Source organism: Homalodisca vitripennis, chromosome 2 (assembly GCF_021130785.1).
Source record: "Homalodisca vitripennis isolate AUS2020 chromosome 2, UT_GWSS_2.1, whole genome shotgun sequence".
Lineage (NCBI taxonomy): Eukaryota > Metazoa > Arthropoda > Insecta > Hemiptera > Cicadellidae > Homalodisca > Homalodisca vitripennis.
In genome coordinates this window covers 84,649,410-84,672,956 of record NC_060208.1, presented here as the reverse complement: position 1 = coordinate 84,672,956, position 23,547 = coordinate 84,649,410, and positions in this window count along the sequence as shown.

Here is a 23,547-nt window from a genome sequence, read left to right as displayed (position 1 = left end):
GTCACGGTCACTGGTGGCACCAGTAACACCGGTGTGCAAGGTGGGGTAGGGCGGAACCGTGGGATGTCAGCGATTACCTCCTGATTGCCACACACAAAGCGTTAGTCTACCACCCATCACACCAGTGAGGTCCGGTCACTGGTGGCACCAGTAACACCGGTGTGCAAGGTGGGGTAGGGCGGAACCGTGGGATGATGTCAGTGATTACCTCCTGATTGCCACACACACAAAACGTTAGTATGCCACCCATCACACCAGTGAGGTCCGGTCACACGGTCACTGGTGGCACCAGTAACACCGGTGTGCAAGGTGGGGTAGGGCGGAACCGTGGGATGTCAGCGATTACCTCCTGATTGCCACACACAAAGCGTTAGTATGCCACCCATCACACCAGTGAGGTCCGGTCACTGGTGGCACCATAATACCAGTGTGCAAGGTGGGGTAGGGCGGAACCGTGGGATGTCAGTGATTACCTCCTGATTGCCACACACAAAACGTTAGTATGCCACCCATCACACCAGTGAGGTCCGGTCACACCGGTCACTGGTGGCACCAGTAATACCGGTGTGCAAGGTGGGGTAGGGCGGAACCGTGGGATGTCAGCGATTACCTCCTGATTGCCACACACAAGCGTTAGTCTACCACCCATCACACCAGTGAGGTCCGGTCACTGGTGGCACCAGTAACACCGGTGTGCAAGGTGGGGTAGGGCGGAACCGTGGGATGTCAGTGATTACCTCCTGATTGCCACACACAAAACGTTAGTATGCCACCCATCACACCAGTGAGGTCCGGTCACTGGTGGCACCATAATACCGGTGTGCAAGGTGGGGTAGGGCGGAACCGAGGGCGTCAGTGATTACCTCCTGATTGCGGCATATGTCAGCGATTACCACCTGATTGCCTCGTGAGGTCCGGTCACTGGTGGCACCAGTAATACCGGTGTGCAAGGTGGGGTAGGGCGGAACCGTTGGATGTCAGCTATTACCTCCTGATTGCCACACACAAAGCGTTAGTCTGCCACCCATCACACCAGTGTCACTGGTGGCACCAGTAACACCGGTGTGCAAGGTGGGGTAGGGCGGAACCATGGGATGTCAGCTATTACCTCCTGATTGCCACACATCAAGCGCCAGTCTACCACCCATCACACCAGTGAGGTCCGGTCACTGGTGGCACCATAATACCGGTGTGCAAGGTGGGGTAGGGCGGAACCTTGGGTTGTCAGCGATTACCTCCTGATTGCCACACACAAAGCGTTAGTCTACCACCCATCACACCAGTGAGGTCCGGTCACTGGTGGCACCAGTAACACCGGTGTGCAAGGTGGGGTAGGGCGGAACCGTGGGATGTCAGTGATTACCTCCTGATCGCCACACACAAAACGTTAGTATGCCACCCATCACACCAGTGAGGTCCGGTCACTGGTGGCACCATAATACCGTTGTGCAAGGTGGGGTAGGGCGGAACCGCGGGATGTCAGCGATTACCTCCTGATTGCCACACACCAAGCGCCAGTCTACCACTCATCACACCATTGAGGACCGGTCACTGGTGGCACCAGTAACACCGGTGTGCATGGTGGGGTAGGGCGGAACCGTGGGATGTCAGTGATTACCTCCTGATTGCCACACACAAAACGTTAGTATGCCACCCATCACACCAGTGAGGTCCGGTCACTGGTGGCACCATAATACCAGTGTGCAAGGTGGGGTAGGGCGGAACCGCGTGATGTCAGTGATTACCACCTGATTGCCACACACCAAGCGCCAGTCTACCACCCATCACACCAGTGAGGTCCGGTCACTGGTGGCACCATAATACCAGTGTGCAAGGTGGGGTAGGGCGGAACCGCGGGATGTCAGCGATTACCACCTGATTGCCACACACAAAACGTTAGTATGCCACCCATCACACCAGTGAGGTCCGGTCACTGGTGGCACCATAATACCAGTGTGCAAGGTGGGGTAGGGCGGAACCGTGGGATGTCAGTGATTACCTCCTGATTGCCACACACAAAACGTTAGTCTACCACCCATCACAACAGTGAGGTCCGGTCACTGGTGGCACCAGTAATACCGGTGTGCAAGGTGGGGTAGGGCGGAACCGCGGGATGTCAGCTATTACCTCCTGATTGCCACACACAAAGCGTTAGTCTGCCACCCATCACACCAGTGAGGACCGGCCACACCGGTCACTGGTGGCACCAGTAACACCGGTGTGCAAGGTGGGGTAGGGCGGAACCATGGGATGTCAGCTATTACCTCCTGATTGCCACACATCAAGCGCCAGTCTACCACCCATCACACCGGTGAGGTCCGGTCACTGGTGGCACCAGTAACATCGGTGTGCAAGGTGGGGTAGGGCGGAACCGTGGGATGTCAGTGATTACCTCCTGATTGCCACACACAAAACGTTAGTCTACCACCCATCACAACAGTGAGGTCCGGTCACTGGTGGCACCAGTAATACCGGTGTGCAAGGTGGGGTAGGGCGGAACCGCGGGATGTCAGCGATTACCTCCTGATTGCCACACACAAAGCGTTAGTCTGCCACCCATCATACCAGTGAGGTCCGGCCACACCGGTCACTGGTGGCACCAGTAACACCGGTGTGCAAGGTGGGGTAGGGCGGAACCATGGGATGTCAGCGATTACCTCCTGATTGCCACACACCAAGCGCCAGTCTACTACCCATCACACCAGTGAGGTCCGGTCACTGGTGGCATCAGTAACACCGGTGTGCAAGGTGGGGTAGGGCGGAACCGCGAGGATGTCAGCGATTACGTCCTGATTTTAAATCGTCAGACATTCTTCGCTGATTGCCACCTTCGGCGATGATTCCCTTGCCACGTTCATGAAATTTATGGTGCGACTCCAACGTTATTACGACATTGTAAATGAGCTCACTCAACACACATGTACAGATAATGTTTAAAATGTATACGCAACGGTTTCTTGCCTGAGGTGAAATATTTGATTTTAAGTCTATACTCATATATGATAGTCCATGAGCCAAAAACCAATTTGCATTTGTAATAAGCACACAAATCTTGTTTTTCTTTAGATCGTTAAGAGGAAGAGGAAGTTCCCCTAAAAACGAAATTGTTAGTTGCGCTAGTTTTAGTAGATCAAAAGTGTTAAGGCTATCTAAAGAGTTAATAATATGAAACGGTGGGTTTTCTGAACATGTGTCTCTTAGCTTAACATAACTATATAAACCGACCGAAATACGTGTAAATACCAGTTAAATCATCGTCAACTACTATAGATTTACTAGTCACCAGCCCTTTAAGATGCGTCATCGATCGTCAGTCGCCCTACTTTTGGTAGAGGTTGTAATAAGGATAATAATGGAAATACTATTTCCAATTCTTTTCGTTCAGATTCAATTTGGATAATTAGGAAATTCGGTTAGTTAGGTATTATTTAATCAATATTATAATATCTATATAACTATTAAAAAAACTAATGGGTACCGTAACTAATGCCTGTCTGTGTGTTCGTGAGCGCGCGCTCGCGTGTGGGTTTTTATGCAATCATGTAAAACCTATTGAAACGATTTTACTGATATTTTATATGAACATTATTAGGGTTTCAGGTTAACATACAGGACTATTCTTATTTCGAAAACTCCTTTGGACTACGCCCAAATTATCTATAAATTTGAGAAATATCCCATCTGAGTCTCTAAAATTGCATCACAGCAAAAGAATATTACTGGAAATTATTAATTAAAATAGTTTGTTAAATATACACAGCTTAATTTACTTATGCATTTTTTCATCGATAGTTTTGAAAGCATCGATTAAGCTTAATAGAACGAACAATTCTTATTTTAACCTTTTCAGCAACCGCTGTTGAGCCCAGTTTAAGAAAATATCCATTTAAGAGTATTAAAAATTTAATTAAAAATATACTTTTAACGGTACGTTTGAGCAAATGTTAAGAATTCAATGCTTGGTCAGTATTATAATATAGACATCAAACACATAGTTACTATCTAAACTTTTACTGTATATTTAAAGACTGTTATAAAACCCATCTTAGTTGTCTTTTGATACAGGTAGGTTTCTTAGACCTGTATATGTAAATATATACTTTCTTGATTGGGGAAAGAAGGAAAAATCAACCATGGTACAAAATCATCGTAAGAGAAGAAAATTACAATAGCTATAAGTATACACCCTGACATATTCCTTGATAATGGAAACAAGGCAAACTCAACATTGGCGTAAGAAATACAATTCACTTGAACCATAAGTGCTTATACACGTGCAAAGTCTATGAAACTGCGAGCGAAGGAGCGGATAACTGCTGTAGAATAAAATAAACGACCTGGTGTTTGTTAAATATGTGTAGAACGAATAAAGTAATATAAAATATATGATATAGTAACACCTACTACATCCAATTCAGTTCTTTGATCGAGCTCAAGTGAAAGAATCTTCATTCATCTTTGAACTCATGTTGACAAAATCTGAATCTACTACTTGAGAGGTAAACTAATATTGGGTTTCATGCAATACAACTTATGGGCATAGATCGTTCAACTTTAAAGCAAAACTAGCAGATATTGCAAACATTTATCTTCGTTGTGTTGCTTTTTGAAGGCGGCTCCTGTTCAACGGTTTGATCTAACTTGAGAGTGGAGCATTCCAAATCCTGATGCTGTAGCATCAGTGTTTTATGTGACTTGCGTTTTATACTTTCTGTGCTTGAGCGTCTGTATGAATGCGTTTCATTTCTGCACAAGGCGATTGTTTGTTTTTATAATTTAAACACTATCACAAACTGGCATTCGCATTCTCTCCACAGTACCAATCCGTAGGTAAGATGGAGGATAAATAAAACAGCATTCAGAACCCGAAAATAAACATATTTGGCTGGAGACTTCAAAACACAAATTCCTGAGGTTAATTTGGAGGTAAAGTGGCAATGAGAACATTCCATGTCAAGCCTCGATCATGGTGCATTAACAATAATTAACGAGTAGGCACTTCTTCTGGTATATTGTTCACTAATGCCATGATACATCCATCATTAAGTCTCTCCAGAATGCAAAATTTTAGATTTGGAATAATTTGTTCATAGACCGAGGATGTGGAAATGTAGGCTAATCACTTTAATATTTAGAGCAAAAATAGTAATGTTTGTTTCAGCACTTACCTCGCTGGAATTTCACTAATTACTATATTCTTCTTCTTCCCCAACCACCAAATATCTACTTAGTAGTTTCCATTAAAGCGTAGCAACTGCTAGAATTCAACCAAATCTGGTCGCCATGGAGTTGGATAGTAGTTTACTAATAAATAGGAATCCAAATTGAGTGCCTCTAGTCGAGAGTAACACGAAGATTTTACGGTTGTAAACAGTCTCATAAAACGGCGATCCGTGAAATCCGCACAATGGGCAATGGCGGCTACAAAGAAACATTACAGTCAGCTTAATCAGCCCTTATAGCCTCTTCGGTGGTGGACTTTTTGTTTTCAGTAATGTTATGGACTTCTAATGAGTCATTTGGTGGCTTTTATGACGTCAGACATTTTAATGGCAAAAGAGTAATGTCGGTTTGATGGCCGCCGCCACTGCCGTCAAAATTAGGAATATCTCTGATCTCATTTGGTGTAGTACCACTTTATCTTTTATGCTTTAAAGTAATAAAATTATATGACACATTTTATTGTTGTGGTTGAATTTTGGAAGAAATGTTTTGAATGGCTAGTATAAAGGACAATCTTTTCTTCTGAGTGATATTTAATATCCTATATAAAGGCGAAAGAACGTTATCTCATTATAGGAGGTGTTAAAGAATAATATAAGTATTCCAAAATATTAACACTAACTGTTCCAAAACTGTTCAAAAATAACAAACAAAACATAATTGTACTAACAAGATGATAGTATTTCTGTTGGAATACGTAGCAGCAGCACATAAACATCCTATGAACTACAAAAAAAAACCAGATACTATAATACAAATAGTGCTGGTAAGTTATAGTAATATTATATAAGTATTAATATTTCATGAAAATAACAGATCATAAGTAAATAAAACATTAACAATAATGACAATATTAGTAACATGTAAAACCAAGAATACAATAGTATAACAATAAAATTATTATTACCAACTATAGGAGTAATATAATTGCAACATTTAAGTAGACAATTGTAAAATTGTAATACACAAGGAAATTTCAGAAGATTGTAGTTTTACATTTATTGTTTAGTCATTTTATAGTACAAAGGTTATCTTAAACGTCTTAGTAGAATATTATTAATAAAAACTTAGATAAATTCAGTTCACATTGAAAGGAAACAGGATGTTTCTGGACATTTTCCATCGTTCGGTGATACAACAAAACCTGTTAACACTCTCTTTATAGATCTGCATCTGATCTCTTCCCCAGGCGCATAACTAACCTACCACCTAAACATTTCTATATAGCACTATTTTGGCTGTCCTGCAAGGGTTTTATACCACAGTTTTTTACAACAGCAAGCACTCATGTTAAATCTTTTACTCTCTGGTTCTTTGTTTGAAGGTTATTTTTGACGATGGAAGGATTGTGAAGGAAACAGGATTTTTCCGGACATTTGCCATAGTTCAGTGAAACAAAAAATCAGTAACACTTCAGATCAGTACGTGTTACTAATTTCTTGTTTCACTGAACGATGGCAAATGTCCGGAAAATTCCTGTTTCCTTCACAATCCCTGGTTCTGTTTGTTTGAAATAAAATTATGATTTTTACTATAATTTATTCTTAGTGCCATTTCTCAACCATACACAAAACATTTTCAAAGTATATAAGAAATGATTAAGGATTATACAGTTACAAATCGTTTAGATAAATTTTAAATAGCCCATCTTGTAACCATCATAGAAGCGATTGCTCTACCATTCAGTTTTTTCACCATACAAGACGCTCCTTCATTAATGCGGCACTTATTTATTTGTGTCTTATTCAATTATCCTTTATTATCGTACATGTATATTAAAATACATACTAGGTATATTTCAAACTTAACGAAAATAAAAATAGGAGTTCCACAAGGATAACATTACTACCTTTTATTTAAATAATGCATATTACGAATTTACATTAATCGCCCACAATATTCACTAATATTCAGCTCTGGTCACGCTGCACTCATAAAAAAAATCAAAGAACATGAAGTTATACTTTTACACTGGAATTTTTAATCACTGTTCTGTCAATAAAATTGACATTGTTTGTCTGATTTTCATTTTACTTAATTATGTAAATGCTAACGTAATAATATGAAAATTAAGAAGTTGATTAATCCAACTCATTGAGTGATAATAATGAAATTAAGTGTGACAAAAGAGAGCCTGATAGATAGTAGAGATGAATTAAGCTAACAACAAGAAGGAAAATAGTGGTGTGGTAAGGTTCTTTTATCTATATTAAGCTTATTTTGGCTGTAGGGCTAATGGTGTTTTCTTTATACGTTACGCTGAATCGGTTCAATATCAGTTAGTGAGCCATTGTTTGCTAAACAGAGAGTTGACATCATACAGTGACAATAGATCTGTCTCATGCCCTGTGGTGGCGTGGGCCGCTGTATTCAGATACAGTACGAGTACTCTGATTTACGACTGGGATTCCAACATGGTGACGTCACGATTACGCAATCTAAGCGTAATGCCTTGTTTCTGTCCGTGATAATAAATTTAGTCATTTAGCACTTTTTTTTACATTCATTTACCACTGGTTGTTAAGAGACCTTAAATCTGAAGAAGCATGCAAAAAAGTGGAGAAAGGTGTTCAGATAAATTTTATAAACGGACAGCTTTGACTACGGTTAGAACTAATGGGTACATGTATGTTAGGCGCCGTCAAGACGGGATATTTGTTAAAGAATAGTATATTAAAGAAATTAAATAAGGTTGGGAGGATGTAAAAAAGGAAAGCAAAACCTACCATATTCGTCCTAATGTAGCTCGACTAAGAACTATTTCATAAAAATTGTGTGTTACACAATATATAGTGTTATTATTCATATTTATTTACGAAGGACTCCAAGAAAATATATCGAATGTATACTAGCGATATCGTGGGTTCCAAACTTGTCAGCTGGAATGTATATCACCAAATATACAATAAATTGCACGATATGCACGGCATCGACTTTTCTATTCTGTTTGTAATACCAAACCTACTTGTATTCATTATATAGAAACCAATACATAACAAGGGCAAAAGAAAAGAAGTTTGTATATGTTTGATTGGAAAGATAATAAATTTTATTACCTTGAACTTATTAATGAAACAACAAGAATATGAAAATCTTTTTAACGGTTTCGCGTAATTGGTACAATGTCTGTGAATGCTTCCAAGGAATACGTAATTATGTTGTTCACGTTTAATGTGTGTTACACTTGTTTTTAATAACTGTTGAACTCTTTTAATTCGTTAATAAGCTCAAAACAGGTAACAATGATCAAATGTAAAACTTAATTGTTTTATTTACGCTGCCAGTATTACAAAGAGAAAATACGGAAAGCAAAATCATACCTACTACATTTATTTATTTCAACTATCTATAGCATTGTCATTGAAATTTCAAAGAAGGTAACAAAGCTTGAGAGTAAGAATGTGAAAGCAGTAAATACGAGTATATGGTTTCTGCTTACTCTATAATAAATAACAGCTGATTAACACTAGTTAGATGATAGTCGTAACAAACGTAAGACATGACTAAGTAAATTGCAATAGTGAACAAAATTCAACAACAAAGTTACATATTGACATTAGGTCAATGCAGAACAAGAACTAGAATTTTATGATTTTGTTTTATATTGAAAATAATGCAATAATGTTGAAGATAAAATAAACTCATAGATAGAATAAAAGTATGTATATTCAATATAAAAAACGAATAAAGCTATATTACTAACATTTTTTACAATGGAGAAAATGCTAATTAAATTGTCAGTGAATTCCGCTGGTGAGTGAGACTCACATAACTAAAAACCCCCTGGTCCAGGCATCACTCCTTTTCGGGACTATTTTTCACATTACTTCAAAAGGGTGCCTACTTAAGCCAACAGAGGTTTCCTACAGTAATAGACTGTCGATTAGGAAACACCGGGCTGTATTAATTTTCTTCTAATTTCTTGGTTTTCAGCACTATCTCTACGAAGGCAGAGACAATATTCCAAGTCTGTCATAGACCATTTTCCGAACAATGGTGACCGGTGAGAGTTGGAAAATGGCAATCTCGAGTTCTCTTCTATATTTATTTCTCGTTTACTCACCGTCTGCATATTATCGAGAAGCCAAATATAAAACATATTAGTTGTCGATAATGAGTGAGATGCCGTTACCCCGAACGCCAGAGCGGATGACCATGCAACATATTTTATGCAGAGCATGGAGCGTATAATAAAAGCCTCTTCAAGAACAAAATGAAACAAAGACTTCCTGTATAGTTCGACAGCCTTTTGATATAGATCTCATTATTATTAGACAAAATTATAGGAATTCGCTAAATCTAGTTATAAAAACTGGTAAGTCATAGTATTACAAAAGGAAATTTAACGAATCGACAGGGCATCCTACGAAACTATGGGGTGTATTGGGTAAATGGCGCTGGTGAACAGAGAAAATATACAATTTTCCTGTTGACGATTTTAAAAATATGTCATTAAACATTGCACGGAAAAGGAAAAATTATAGGTAATAAATTAAATTATTTTTCTGTCAGAATAGGTGAAGGATTATCTAGTTGAGTTCCTGTAGTTTATGCTGTGGTAGTCGGCGAAGAGCAGATAGCACATAGCTACCGAGTTTCTGTTGAAACCCGGTGACAGAACAACAACTTAAGGAGTGTGTATTGGAGTTGCGAGGCGACTCACTGTCCGGTGTAGACGATATTACAGTGAAAATTACAAAAGATGACTTTGAATGCATCAAAATATATTTCCAAAAATAGTAAGTAGTAATTTAACCCAACGTATCTTTTCTAGTGTGTTTAAATAAGCAAGATTCATAGCAGTAATTAATGGGAGGGATAAAAGTAAATTATGCAGTTACCCTCCAATATAATTTCTCAGCGTAGTATTGGATACTATAACAAAATATGTTTGTAAAAAACTTGTTAGGAATAAATTGGCGAAATAGGCCTATTTATTTGAAAACGAATTAATAGTTTAGTGACGTATTGTTTCAGTTGGAAAATGCAATTTGAGTTAATTGATTGAAGCAAATATTCTTTGCGTTTTTACTGACCTGCAGCTTCTTACTCTTTAGATCGTAAATTGGTTGTTAAGAAAAATTGAGTGTTATGGCGTAAAAGGAACTAGTCTTAAAAAGTTTGAAAGCTATTCAACGGAAAGACAGCAGTTTGTGCGAATAGATGATAAGGAGTACTAAACAGTGTTAATTATAGCCTTTTCTTTTCTTGACCTCCGGAGAAGCATTGAGCAAGCTCTTCCTCCTCTTCCGGGACCCTTGCTCAGCGAGGAGGTTCTGATTAAAAAACCTTGTTTTTCTCCCACCACAGTCTGGTAGAGCGACATGCCTGGATCCATCTGACCCATTCAGCGCTGTGTCCACTCCTGTCTCGATTATCGATGGCAATCTATGATTGGTCTAACAGACCATCCGTATCTCAATCTTTTAAGCAACCATATCTAGGAGTTCTCCTTCATCATCATCGTTATCATCGATCTGATGCATGAGAAGTTCCAGATCGACGAGGTCCTTTTTAGTTTTAGTCTCAGACTGGAAGGTGCTAGTTTATCAGGATTTATAGAACCGGCGGCTCATTCTGAGAGGTGCTCGACAACTGCAATAATCCGTTTTCCACCAGCGTCACATTCTACTTACATAGGGGTAACATTAGTATTCCGCCTCTGTACTTCTGGTTTGACCCTCCAGTGGGTTGGCATCTCTACTCTCAGGGGAGCGAACGTTCAAGAAAGCCGCTCTTCCTGAAGGGACTTACTTAGCCTGTCCTCAGAAATTTTGTTTTCAGTGTTCATAATATTTTACCAGTGCTTCGTACAAGGTGCAGGCCATAGTAACCAGGAACGGGTATACTCTCGGACAAAAAAGTCCTACCCCAGTTCCCTGAGACCTGCCCTCCGTTTACCCCGTTCCGGAATACACGGATGGACTGGGCTCGCTTGTGACAACGCTGAGTTCGACCTCAGCGTCTATGTCGCATTACATGATCAAGGACCGAAATGGCTGGGTCTACCAATAGGAGAGGTTCGAGGTTTCCCTTGGGCGTTGGGTACTATCCTCCGACGGTACCGATCAATCTACAGATAATCTCTTTCCTAAAAGAAGAAGATAGGAAAAAGGGCAAAGAGCAAAAGGTAAAAGGAGGTTTAAAGAGACTAGAGAGAAATGGAAAAAAGTGAGAAGTGAGACAACTAGAACTACTAGTGCTTGAAGTACAAAAGGTTAGTCAATGGTGGCCAGTAAAATTTAAAGGTGTGCCATCTCATTTGGAATGGAAATAAAATAAGACTTACAATAATTACCAACAATGTAACAACATTGAAAATAATATGGTAATAAAATAAATACGACTTTACAGATTGACTATAACAAACGAAGACTTAAACTGCATCAATCAAATTTTTCTGAATCACTTTATTATAGTATTTTTAACACGCTTTCATAAGCTTCGGTTGTATCTATGTTAACGGAATCTTTGAGCATAATTTTTACCAATTTCCTGAAGTATGATTAATTTGAAACTTTGCATACGTATCAAGGACCGATGACAATGCAATAATTTGATCATAGTTTTCCATTATCCTTATAAGGACCGCCAGGATTAATAAATTCTTTTATAGATCCTCTGTAGTGGATCGCGAGCTAGCGCGCGATCTGCACTAACCCAGCGTTCAAGTCTCCATAAAGAATTAGCATTAAGCATTAAGAATCTACCCAACCAATGATCAAGTTGCTAAACAAAACGAAAAAGTTCACCAGAGTTTTGAGAGTAAAGGGACAGTTATTTGTACAAGAAAAGCACAAGACCAACTCATTGATGCTACTCGAAATCTAGGTAACAAGGACTAGATTCTGTGATACCTAATGATATTAATAAAACCGGACGACTTCCGAGTGTACTGAAAATATTCGTAGGAGCTAAAGTGATTTTAAGGTCGAACATTGACGTGTCGAAAGGTTTAGTGAATGGCAATATGGGTTTTATTACAGAAATTATCTTGCCAAATTTTTGTAGAGCCCAACTATACGCGGAAGACATCCCGTCAGTCCGTATCGATTTCGGTCCAGATGGTGTGCACATGATTAAACCAATATCGATACAGTTCCCAGCAAAATACAGCTATGGAACTGCTGAGAGACGAATGTTGCATTAATCCTAAGTTGGGCTTCGACCGTCCACAAGATGCAAGGTTGTACAGTTGATCATGTAGTCATTTATCTAGACTCGCGATTGTTTGCTGCTGGACAAGCCTATGTAGCACTTAGTCCTGTAAGATCTTTAGACGGTATTCGAATTGAAGAACTTGATTGCTCCTATTGAAGTTAATAGGAAATACCCCATGCAATAGTGAAGCTTTAAATGAAATGATGGCATTGCGGAATGATTCGTAAGAAATACCACATTTCCACAAGAAACTAATTGATACATCGAACTAAAAAGTGAAAAATAAATAATAGTTTAAAAAACTAAAAAAACACGCTTTTATAGCTAACCAAACTAAAAAAATAGAAAATAATTTTTAATTACAAAGAGTTTATATTATGGTAGTAGAAGGCAAAAAACTATCATTCATTGTCAATCGCTTCAAAATAAAATTATAATAAAATTTAAGTTATTAACAGAATACATTAATTCAGAGTAAAAAGCGTGGGGTGTATTTTACTACATTTCATAAGTCTCCTCTCAAAGATAATTACCGATAGAATGATTGTAATATTTAATATATCAAGCACCCCACTCTTTTTACTCTGAATTAATTTATTCTGTCAATAACTTAAATTTTATTATAATTTTATTTTGAGGTGATTGACAATGAATGATTGTTTTGCCTTCTACTACCATAATATAAACTCTTTGTAATTAAAAATTAATTTCTATTTTTTAGTTTGGTTAGCTATAAAAGCGTGTTTTTTTAGTTTTTTAAACTATTATTTATTACATTATTGTAAAATATTGAATTACAAAAATGTAAAATTTAATTATATGTAAATAGCAGATTCAAGAGCCGGCTGCACTGGCGGCCATCTTTATTTTAGACCCAAGAGAACAACATTGGTTACCGAAACACTTGTATATTAAGATTTGAAAGGAAACTATAATATAATGATTTCTGGTCCTAGACATATAGAAATTTGTAATTTTAAGGATAAATTTAATGTCCATCAGGAATATTTTTTAGTGTTCCATATTTTTATTGTTTATTTCCAAAATAAAAGTTTTGTTAATTTCTATTAAATACTAAAAGGTTAACATTTAAAAGCATTTTGATCCCTATTAATTATATTTTTTAAATATCTTCCATTCCAAAAAAATATGTAAATTTCATATATAGTTGATGAAATTGTGATCAAATTAATATCTGTATTTTGTACAATTATCATGCATGATTTATGCTATCACAATAAATCTAATTATTATTCTTAATGATTTTTGTTAAGTTTTCAACTTGAGATAACCAAATGAAAATTGTATTCTCAATAAGTAGTGATTCAATAGTCATCAAGAAATATATTTTGAATATTAAATAACTTATGATAAAACTAAGTGGATAGTCTGTTTTTTTAACTAGGTGTGTAGGAATAGTTTTCAGGTAAAACCTAATATAGTTTGACTTCGAGTACTTTCTGTTACTCTCTCATCGTTGAAAATCAAGACTAATTAAATTCATGGTGGTAAGTGTGAGGAGAAGGAACTTGCCACCGCACTTACTCCTGGAACAATTCTAGAATTTCCTGTTCTTCACCCACTTCTGTTGAGACAGTGCCACAAGGTGATATACTCGTATGTGCTTCAGCGCGATTGAAGCTTTTGGGCGACTGAAGGTTATCGCATATGATTGCTCAGGGCTGGGTCAGACGACTTACTAACTTCTATATTTACACACTCGTACAGTTTTTGTCCAAGTCATTACATGTAAAATGTACATCGATAATTATTATAACAATATAGTCATTCGTACAATTCGTGCATTTGTATTTTATTTAAAATTTATTTCTTGATTACTTATTCACTATTTATTGGAGAACTGAAATTTTGTCTGATGTAGTTTGTAGCCGCTCCGCAAGTCTGCAGGTTTTCATTGGGTTTTCACAGCTACGACTGCCGCTCAATAATGAGCACAGTGTCAGAAACAACAGCGGCTATGATTTGTACACTGGGCTGCCCATTTATCTTCAGAGTGTTTCATTATCCTGCATCGATGAAAATAACTCCACAGCTCATAATCACTTCACAGGATGAATCATTATGAAAAAGCATCCACCTAGAAATACACACTTTAATTCCTCGCTTCGGAAATAAATATTGGTGGATGGATATGACTATATTTTTTTAGCTATAAGTTTATCCTAATTTGGCTGTATATTTTAAAAATAGAACTGTGTATATTTTCTTGTCATTATTCTGAGAATTAAATTAGTAATATTCTACCAATCGCCATAATTTAACCAACAAATACTCGTATTACAAAATACATAAAGAAAGTTCCTTTGGATACTTTGACTTAAGCTAGCAAAAACTAGAGAACCGATTACATTAAAAATGACCAATAAAATTATACATTCCAGTATCATTTTCCAATAGAAATAAAGGCTAATTGCACATTAAGGTGACTTAAGGCTTTGTAATGACAGTACTTATAAATAATAATATTCTAAACAGAGGAATCAAAATAATTATTGTTATGTTTTAAATAAAAAATACTTTGAAACTAAGGTAACCGGACCTTTGCCATTGTCGAGACAAATTAAGATGTAGTGACAATACGTTTCAATATCTGCAATCTAATCTCTTCCTCGCGTGGATAACTAATCTAATAAATACTTAAATCATACGAATTTGTTACGACATCAAATGTCACAACAAAAATGTTCTGGTTCAACTCTAAACACTATCCGTGAAACATATACTTAATAAACTAATATTAATTATTATAAACTCAACTCAAGAACACAGTTCACAATACATTTGCTGACCCAACTGAGTAGTGACCAAACAGTAAATGGCGTCATGTCAGCAAGAATACCCCGCCAAATCAGTAAACTGGGACCGGGCACAGAAAAACAGAGCACTAGAAATTTCCAGTCACCCGACGGCCAGACAAAGGAACTACCATATGCGAGACATACTAGAATCAAATTTCAAGCGTATTCTGTTAATTGGTCTCAGTGAGATGCCTGGGTTTGGATCGCTTTAAATGAGGCCCATTCTAAATTAACTTCTCAACATCATATTGTGACTCTGTATTCATTTATTCGAACTATATTCTAATTTTGTAGGTCACTTTGTAGTCATTGCAGAAAGACAATTGCGGTTAATCAGTAAGCAGAGGTGGTTATCGAGTTGACTACTGTCCTGATAGCTTCCAGGAACGGCTTAGGTGATTATCAAGGGTCGGTGTGACAGGAACTGTATGTCAAAGAGTAAGAAGTGCAATGTGTTACGCAACGTGAAAGAGAGAAAAGAACTGTATAAACTTTTACCGGCTCTGTTTAGATCCTGTTTGGAGAAAGACAGGGGGATCTGAAGTCCTCTAGTCGTATGATGCGTAAGCTGGTGCTCAGGTGGCTGAGGTATGAATTGTAATTTGTTATATTTCGCGAATGTTCCATCGTGTTGTTAAAAATCTTTAAATATTACTGGATTATTATATGATATGGCATGTAAAATACTCCAGGTATATAATTAAAGCTTGATACACCCTTTGCTTGTATTGCTATTTATGTATTTTGGAGTGTTATTAGAAGATTCTTTTAAGTTATAATAAACTTGTAACGTGCACTTTGGCGTAGGCAGTCAGAAATAGATAAATAAATAAATATGTATAGTTTAACTGGCGTTTAACTAAGTAGCTGGTCCACTAATGTTTATATAAAGCTTACAATAATTTCCTTGTAAAGCATTATGTATGTTTATAGGCTGTATATAAGTGTATAGGGTGATCTTCGAGACAACTACGATGAGCAACGTTTCACTGTTCTGTTAATTACTTTTTTGTGTCTTAGTGGTCTTTTATTCTAACGTTGAAAAAGGTTTTGGTTTGCATATGTATCCTTTTAATAATACACGTTAAACTGTGAATATAGTTTTTAGACTTCTAAAATATTTTTCGTTTTGTGTTACAAGATTTTGCAAATGAATCGTATTCTAGACATGTACCTTATGTTGAACTTTTTACATGAATTTCTAATCTTCGAACGCTCCGACAGTTCCGATACGTAAGAAAATTACATAAAAGCCAATTTATCTTTGTTTGAATTTTTTTGACGCATGAATCTTCTTTATTTCAAGGTCTTATTTCCACTAGCCTTTAAAGATCCAATGTCAACGGCTGGAATAAATATTTCAAATTGTCATACATTTCCCACACCCACTTATGTTTAATCGTGCTACTGCCGATAACAAGTAACGATTTTACACTCGAACATTATGACGTTACCATCTGGCACCAGATTCCCATATACAACTTTGTAGAAAATCCCATGTAATATTCCATAGACAATTGTGTAATTAAAAAGACATTCACTAAGAAACAGGTTTTTTCCAATTTCAGATCTCTGGCTCGCTGGTTCTTAGAACAATTTTTGAAATCTCAGGATCACACGAATGCTTAAAATGCTCGCATTCATTGGGAAGAGTATATCTAAATTATGAACAGAAATCAGTTAATACATTAATTTTGTTTCCTGTAAGGGTGTTATCCACTTGACGTTAGGACAAAGTTATATATACACTGTAATGACTATTTCTATATTCCCGCAGGTGATTCTCTGTAGGTGCTGACACTGTTGCGTCAAACATTATCGACATGAGGAAATAATTGCTTGGATCGAGAACACACGTGGCATTTTATTTATTAATAGGTGATTGTTACATGTGAGTCTTTCAACTGAACGGCACAATAGAATACTTCAGTGCATTGGGAAACTGAACTCGAATGGAAGTGAGTTTCAATTATAAAGATTCCTTATTGTTTACTATTCTGTTCCAAGTGTTTATCGAGATTAATGATTCATTGATACCAAAATACTTTGTTAATTACTTTATTAACTAATGACATCTCTGAAGTGAGGTGTAGCTAAGAAATCTGTGATATACGGGAGTCCTTACTCAATTAGTCAGTAATTTAAAGCTCCTTAACCAATGCCAACCAAAAGGCGTTTTACTATTTTTATATAGAGTTCGAATCTCGGGAATTCCTATCTTTGGCTATTTGGTAAGTTGCTTAGATGTAACTTCTTTCTAATACCCTTCATCATCCAAGGATCGCTTGAAACCTTTTGCAAGTGTCATCGAATGGATTTGTGTGCTAGTCATGTGACAGAAAATTCTATTCCATTTTGACAGTTTTATGACCATCCTTTTGTAGATTACAAATCAAATCAAAACTGGAAAATGATTACACAGCTACATAGATAGTTGTAAATAACGTTTCTGCGTTTTTGCAATTTTCAAAAACCAAGAATTGTGACGCAGTTAGATATGTCTGTTGACTTGTCCTTACGTCTAAAACGAAGAGAATCATGAGTATTGTGTAATTTAAATAAGTAGTTAGGCACACTTTGTTTTACAAGTACAATTTGTAGATCATTTTAAAATTGTATCATTATTCTATCGCATTTTAATCGTTGTAAGGTTGTTCTTAATAGTATTGGCTCAAAAAGATTCCAATGCTTAAAGTATTTCTAAAAACCAATTATATTGATGATAGCTTATGGCTACAATACATTTGAATAGAACTCTCTGCGTCTTCTGGCCCTTACCATTCACTTTGATGGCAAAATCCCTTGTAAAGGTAACCCTTAGATAGTGAAGGGTATTAGAAAAAAGTTGTGTTCTAGCTGAACACAGAGCTGAAGGTAGAATAACATGATGACGCGAACTATAACATGTGATACACTATCTCAAATAACTTCAAAATGCTATTCACGTGAAGTCGGTTGAACTCAAATAGATAACTGTATAAGTCAAAAACCTACCCATCAATATTTCTTACTCTAACTTCATTCTATTTTACATTGTATTTCTATATTTTCTTCTATCACAGAAAATAAAACTCCATTTAATGATACGCTTATAGTTTATGTGCAGTAGTATAAAAGTTACAAAAGAACTTTCAGTGCTTTCTACCGTTAATCCTGCAGGTTTTCATTTTTCTAATTTACACTAAACAGAATAAAATGAGAACGGCTTCCTAAAACAAGGATTAAAAATAGTAATGCCGGATCAGTTGGAACAATTATGTAGGTTTTCTTACAACTAAAGTATTAATATTGGTTAGTTTTGAAATACAGGATTCTAACCACACTTGTATGAAAACAATGTTTTTCTATACCAATAAATAACTGAGTGGTTTAAACAAATCTTTATGACCGCTGGCCAACGAACTTAGATGCCAAACACTGGTCCGCTCTGCTCTAAATGTTTGCGAGACGTGTTTAAGAGGCACATTCCATTTGTGTGACGATTACAGCTAAATCTGGTATTTTGAAAGCAGAAATGTATTTTCTTCTTTTGCCAACATTCCAACCATATACGTTTGCAATGTCCCGGTGAAGTATTAATTCATTCTCTGCCAAACCGACTGGAGGACCGAGAGCGCTAGAACCTGTTCTTTATTGCATTAGAAGCTAATTGATGTTTGGAGAGGCGCCGGAATTTTTCACTGTTGGGAAGAAGGCGCCTAGGGTCACACTGGCTCCTCGGGGTTCCTAATTTAAATAGAGAAATTTATGACAACTTTTGGCGTGTCTATTCATTAATCACTTCCTGTAGAATTCCAATTTAAAACTAATAGATTAGAATTCTGTCTACGAACTTATTAAATCAAAAACTTTAAATTCTTCTTCAAAAACTTGTGTGATTAAAGTACAGGAGATGTTTAAATTACTACTTTCATGTAATTGATTTTGAAATTAACTAGTTTTATCAGGTCTTACCAACTTCCTTGTAGATTACATTTTATATCAATTTATTTGAAAGATAGAAATGTTAATAATTCGTTAATAAATTAGATACTATTAAATGCAAACTAAAATTGGAAAAGAAATGCGTCCTGACTTTAACGGGATACTTATCTTTTGAAAAGGCTTTGGGCATAAGGCTTTGGGTCGTCTAAGATTGTCGAAGAAAGATGATTAGTTATTGGATCTCTTTTTGTATCTCCCAACGATTGACACTCTTATCAGGGTAACACAGTATCTGCATACCGTGTTGTGCAATATCGTCTGAAAACAATGTGCAATATCTGATGATCCTTCTGTAAAAATATTGGTTAATCACGTTTGGCAATATCTAATGATTATTCCATAATAGATTGACCACGTTGTACAATATCTGCTGATTGTTCTGTAAAAATATAGATTGATCGAGTTGTGCAATGTCTGCTGATTGTTTTGTAAATAATATATTATTGATCACGGTGTGCAATATAGTATGCTGATTATTCTGTAAAATATCGGCTGAATAATCAGGACAAAATAAATGAAGTATTTTGGTGATAATCGAAAAGGAATCCTTAAGTATTCAATTAAATTTGAATAAATATTTAAACACCCTTATTATTGTATCTTTTCTATAAATTTTTTCAACCCCGCAAAACCAATTTATTGCTCTTTAATAAATACATATAAAATCCAATATCTACCACTTTTTTGTTTATGCACTTGTGTTTGCTCCTTCAAATAAATTGAAACAGAAGAGTAAGGGGTATTTGAAATTAAAAATCGTTTATTTGGAAATTTACAGCTTACATAGATTGGTTACTAAACTTCTTTAATAGATACATGCTTATGGTGTCATAAAAATAGAAAGAATATAATTGACTTTATACATTAAATAAACGTTAGTTTCAATTAAAAATTACAATGTACTTGCCTCATATACACGATGGAACCAGTTTTCAAGAACTGAGAGAAAGAATACATTGAGACAAGCATTTTGTCATTCAATACAAACAGGTAATTCTTATATACTCGTACAAATGTCTTGCAAGAGGAGAGAAGATTTTTTAATTGTCATACTTCCTACACACTTGACTCAAACCTCACTCTATTGCACTCGGAAGTGGCAGATAATATTTGCGTAGGACACCCAATAAATCTTCCACCACAGTCATAAGCTTGACGGATCATCTGGCTGATACACGACTAATCAACAGTTTGGCAAATTAACGGTTGGCATAAATCAGTTGTTTGGTGTAACAGATGACTCGCGTCAGCTGATCGCAGATCATTGTCCTGATAGGATAATGCGGCCTTCTTCTGAACACCCACCAATAAATCTTGTAGATTCTCTTACGCCCCTGCAATTTGTCCTCTTATTTTGGGCTCTTAGTTAATAAATCAATTTAGGCCAAATTTACATCAGTAATCGCTTTATTCATCCATCAATAATCTTTTAAAGAGGGATTTGGAATTTATGAATTCCTAAATGATGTAAAGTGATACTAAGCACCTATGTTTGGAGGCAAATTTTGTGTTTTATACTCAATTTATAGTGTAGGCCTATATCGTCTTTTAAGTACAGGTAAAACTAAAATACGAATACAAATTTGGGTCCTAATACAAGCAACGGCATTTAATTTTCTTAATACGTTCACGACGACAGTTTATTTTCGAACTTTTTAGTCGAATTTTTCAATAATAATGGCTAAAAAACCGTAATCGTTTTTGTACGTTAAACATCTAAGTATATTGAGAAATGTATGTAGGCTTCGGATGTTTGCACAAAAAATAATTGAAATATGTTTTTTCGTATGCACTAAGTGGTGCCTAAAAATTAATTTACCTTTAAAATTAATCAATCGTGCAACCGACGGGGTACACGATAGTCTGAGGTATTTATTTAAGCGCGGGATCAACAAACTACCAAGACAGGCAAGCAATAAAAACGCTATAATGAAATGCATAGCAACGTAGGGTACCCCATCGGGCGCGCTGTACGAAGAAAGTCCGGTGTGTATCTAATCAGGTACACGCCGGAAGTTGTGAAAGATCACATGTACCAAATGGGGCACACGTCGTCTTGAACGAGTTACGAGAATCTTTATTTTTGTTAACGAATAAAATGTAGAGGCAACTTAGATGCCCTGAATAGTTTTATTACTACCAAGGAACACAAATACGCCAAGTTTTATGGGATCCGGTTTAGGTATTGGTAACACTTTGGACTTTATTGATAAGCTCGCTGAGGTACTTATTTTCATTTTATAGCAATTGCGACAGGCAATAAGTAAAAACCAACCAGGAACAGTAAGCGGATCCCTAGAAAGCGAAAATATAGAAACTATAGTAAAACTTTAACCATTTATAACCTCAATAATATATTATGGATATAATATTTGTGCTCCCAAATAACAACCTTTTGATTTGATAGATCCCACAGCACTATGTCTCGGGTGCCGATTCGAACAGATACGTACGTTTAGCGGAACATTACAGTCCACGGTATTGCCATGATAAAATTTTAGTGATTTTGTAACGTTGGCAACTAAATTAATTACAGTTACAACTAAGTTAATTTTAAGTAACCCCTTTCGTAGCATAATTTTTAAAAGCTTTTATAGTAAATATTTAGTGGTTTTCAAAGAAAACAGGTGGCAGTAAAATACCACTTAATTTATAGTGAGTTATATTTGTGTTTGAAATACACACCCTTGTGTACAAGTTTGAAGAGCCATGAAAGGATTACATAATATATGAATCACTAATGTCTGATGTGATGAAGCAGTAGTGCGGCTTGCGCTCGTAGATGTCTGCACGTGTCTGTACGCGTGCGTGCCCTAGCGTGCCGCTTGTTCGCGCCGACTTCGGTTCTTCAGGCGTTCAACTCACTCGTCACGACTACCTGACTCTTGCATTAGCGGCAGCAGAGATTGCAATTGAATGCCAACAGTGACACGATAGTCGGTATTGTCTTAATAAAGAAAACATTTATATTCTCGTATCTCACATATGAAGTCTTTTCATAGGTTAAAAATATCAAATCATCAATTTTGTGTAGGTCATAATGTTTACCTTTATACACTTATAAACTGCCTTAATATAAATAAATAAGTAAGAGTTAAATCAACATCATTGTAAGATACAAAGACTGACGGGCTGAAAATCAAGTTATTTACTCAAAGTGGAAGATTATTGATTGGTGTGACTGATTAGAACGGTTTTATAATAATAGTATTACATTTAAGAAGTGAATCTGGATGCGTATATTTAAATACAAGATAAATTATATGTCTTGCACCTTAAAAACAAATTAACCTTGTAATAAACGACTGACTTCGATATAAAAATGTACAGTACAATAATTTAGGATGTGCACAGTATTCGTCTATTCGCTTTGAACCTATAATAAAGTGTCGAACTAGTCAAATAAGTTCGTTCTGTGTATAAGTGTAAGTTGGAAACCAAAAACATAATTCTTTTGTCTGACACTTTAACTGAACTTTATTACGCCAAAATTGTGGTTTTGTAATGATTGGGCTTTACATACTGGCTATGTGAATAATCACAACATGGATTAATACCTTAAACCTAGGTATGAGGCTAATATGATTATCATGTTTGCGGGCACTGCAGTCTCCACTTTGTAAACTAATGTAGTGCCCTTTTCAAGTATTTGAATCAATTACTATTTCAAGAATAAAAAAACTAAATTTTTGTTACATGATCCTAAACTATTAATCTGAGGTGAAACCATGCAAAAATGAATATCGATTGTGATATTGCACCCACTCTAAGGAAATTCTCTTAACGCCAATCCCAAATCTCTGACCTTTTGTTGAAGTCCTTTAACAAACTGCGACGTCGTACGAATTAACTATAAAATTGTCTTGAATGGATGCATTAAGAGAAATTGAAAGCGTGACTTTGAATCCATATTTCCAATCGGCTAAAATTGTAATTATTTTATCAAAAAAAAAAAATAAACTTGTTACATATGCTTTTTCTTTGATCTTACTGTTCCCATTCTTATAAAAATAACGAAGAATTCGTCTTACATGTGAAAAACTCTACCATCGTTATACTGAGGTTCAGGGTCCTTGATTGATTTCAAATAATGCTACAGCAGAATCAATAGCTGATTGCAAAACTTGATAAAACGAGCATAAAAAGCTAATACTCGGTAAACATGTATTATTAATATCATCAGGACAGTACTGGAAGTTACAATTTAGAACATAATTTATTCTCATTAATAACCAAAACGTAAAATAGAGGTCAAATTTCAACCTTGAGAGACTTTTAAGTTGAAGAGTTTATTTACATAACTTTAATTATCATTCATTATTGCATGATATTCATGCAGTAATTAATTATTCCCTATTTC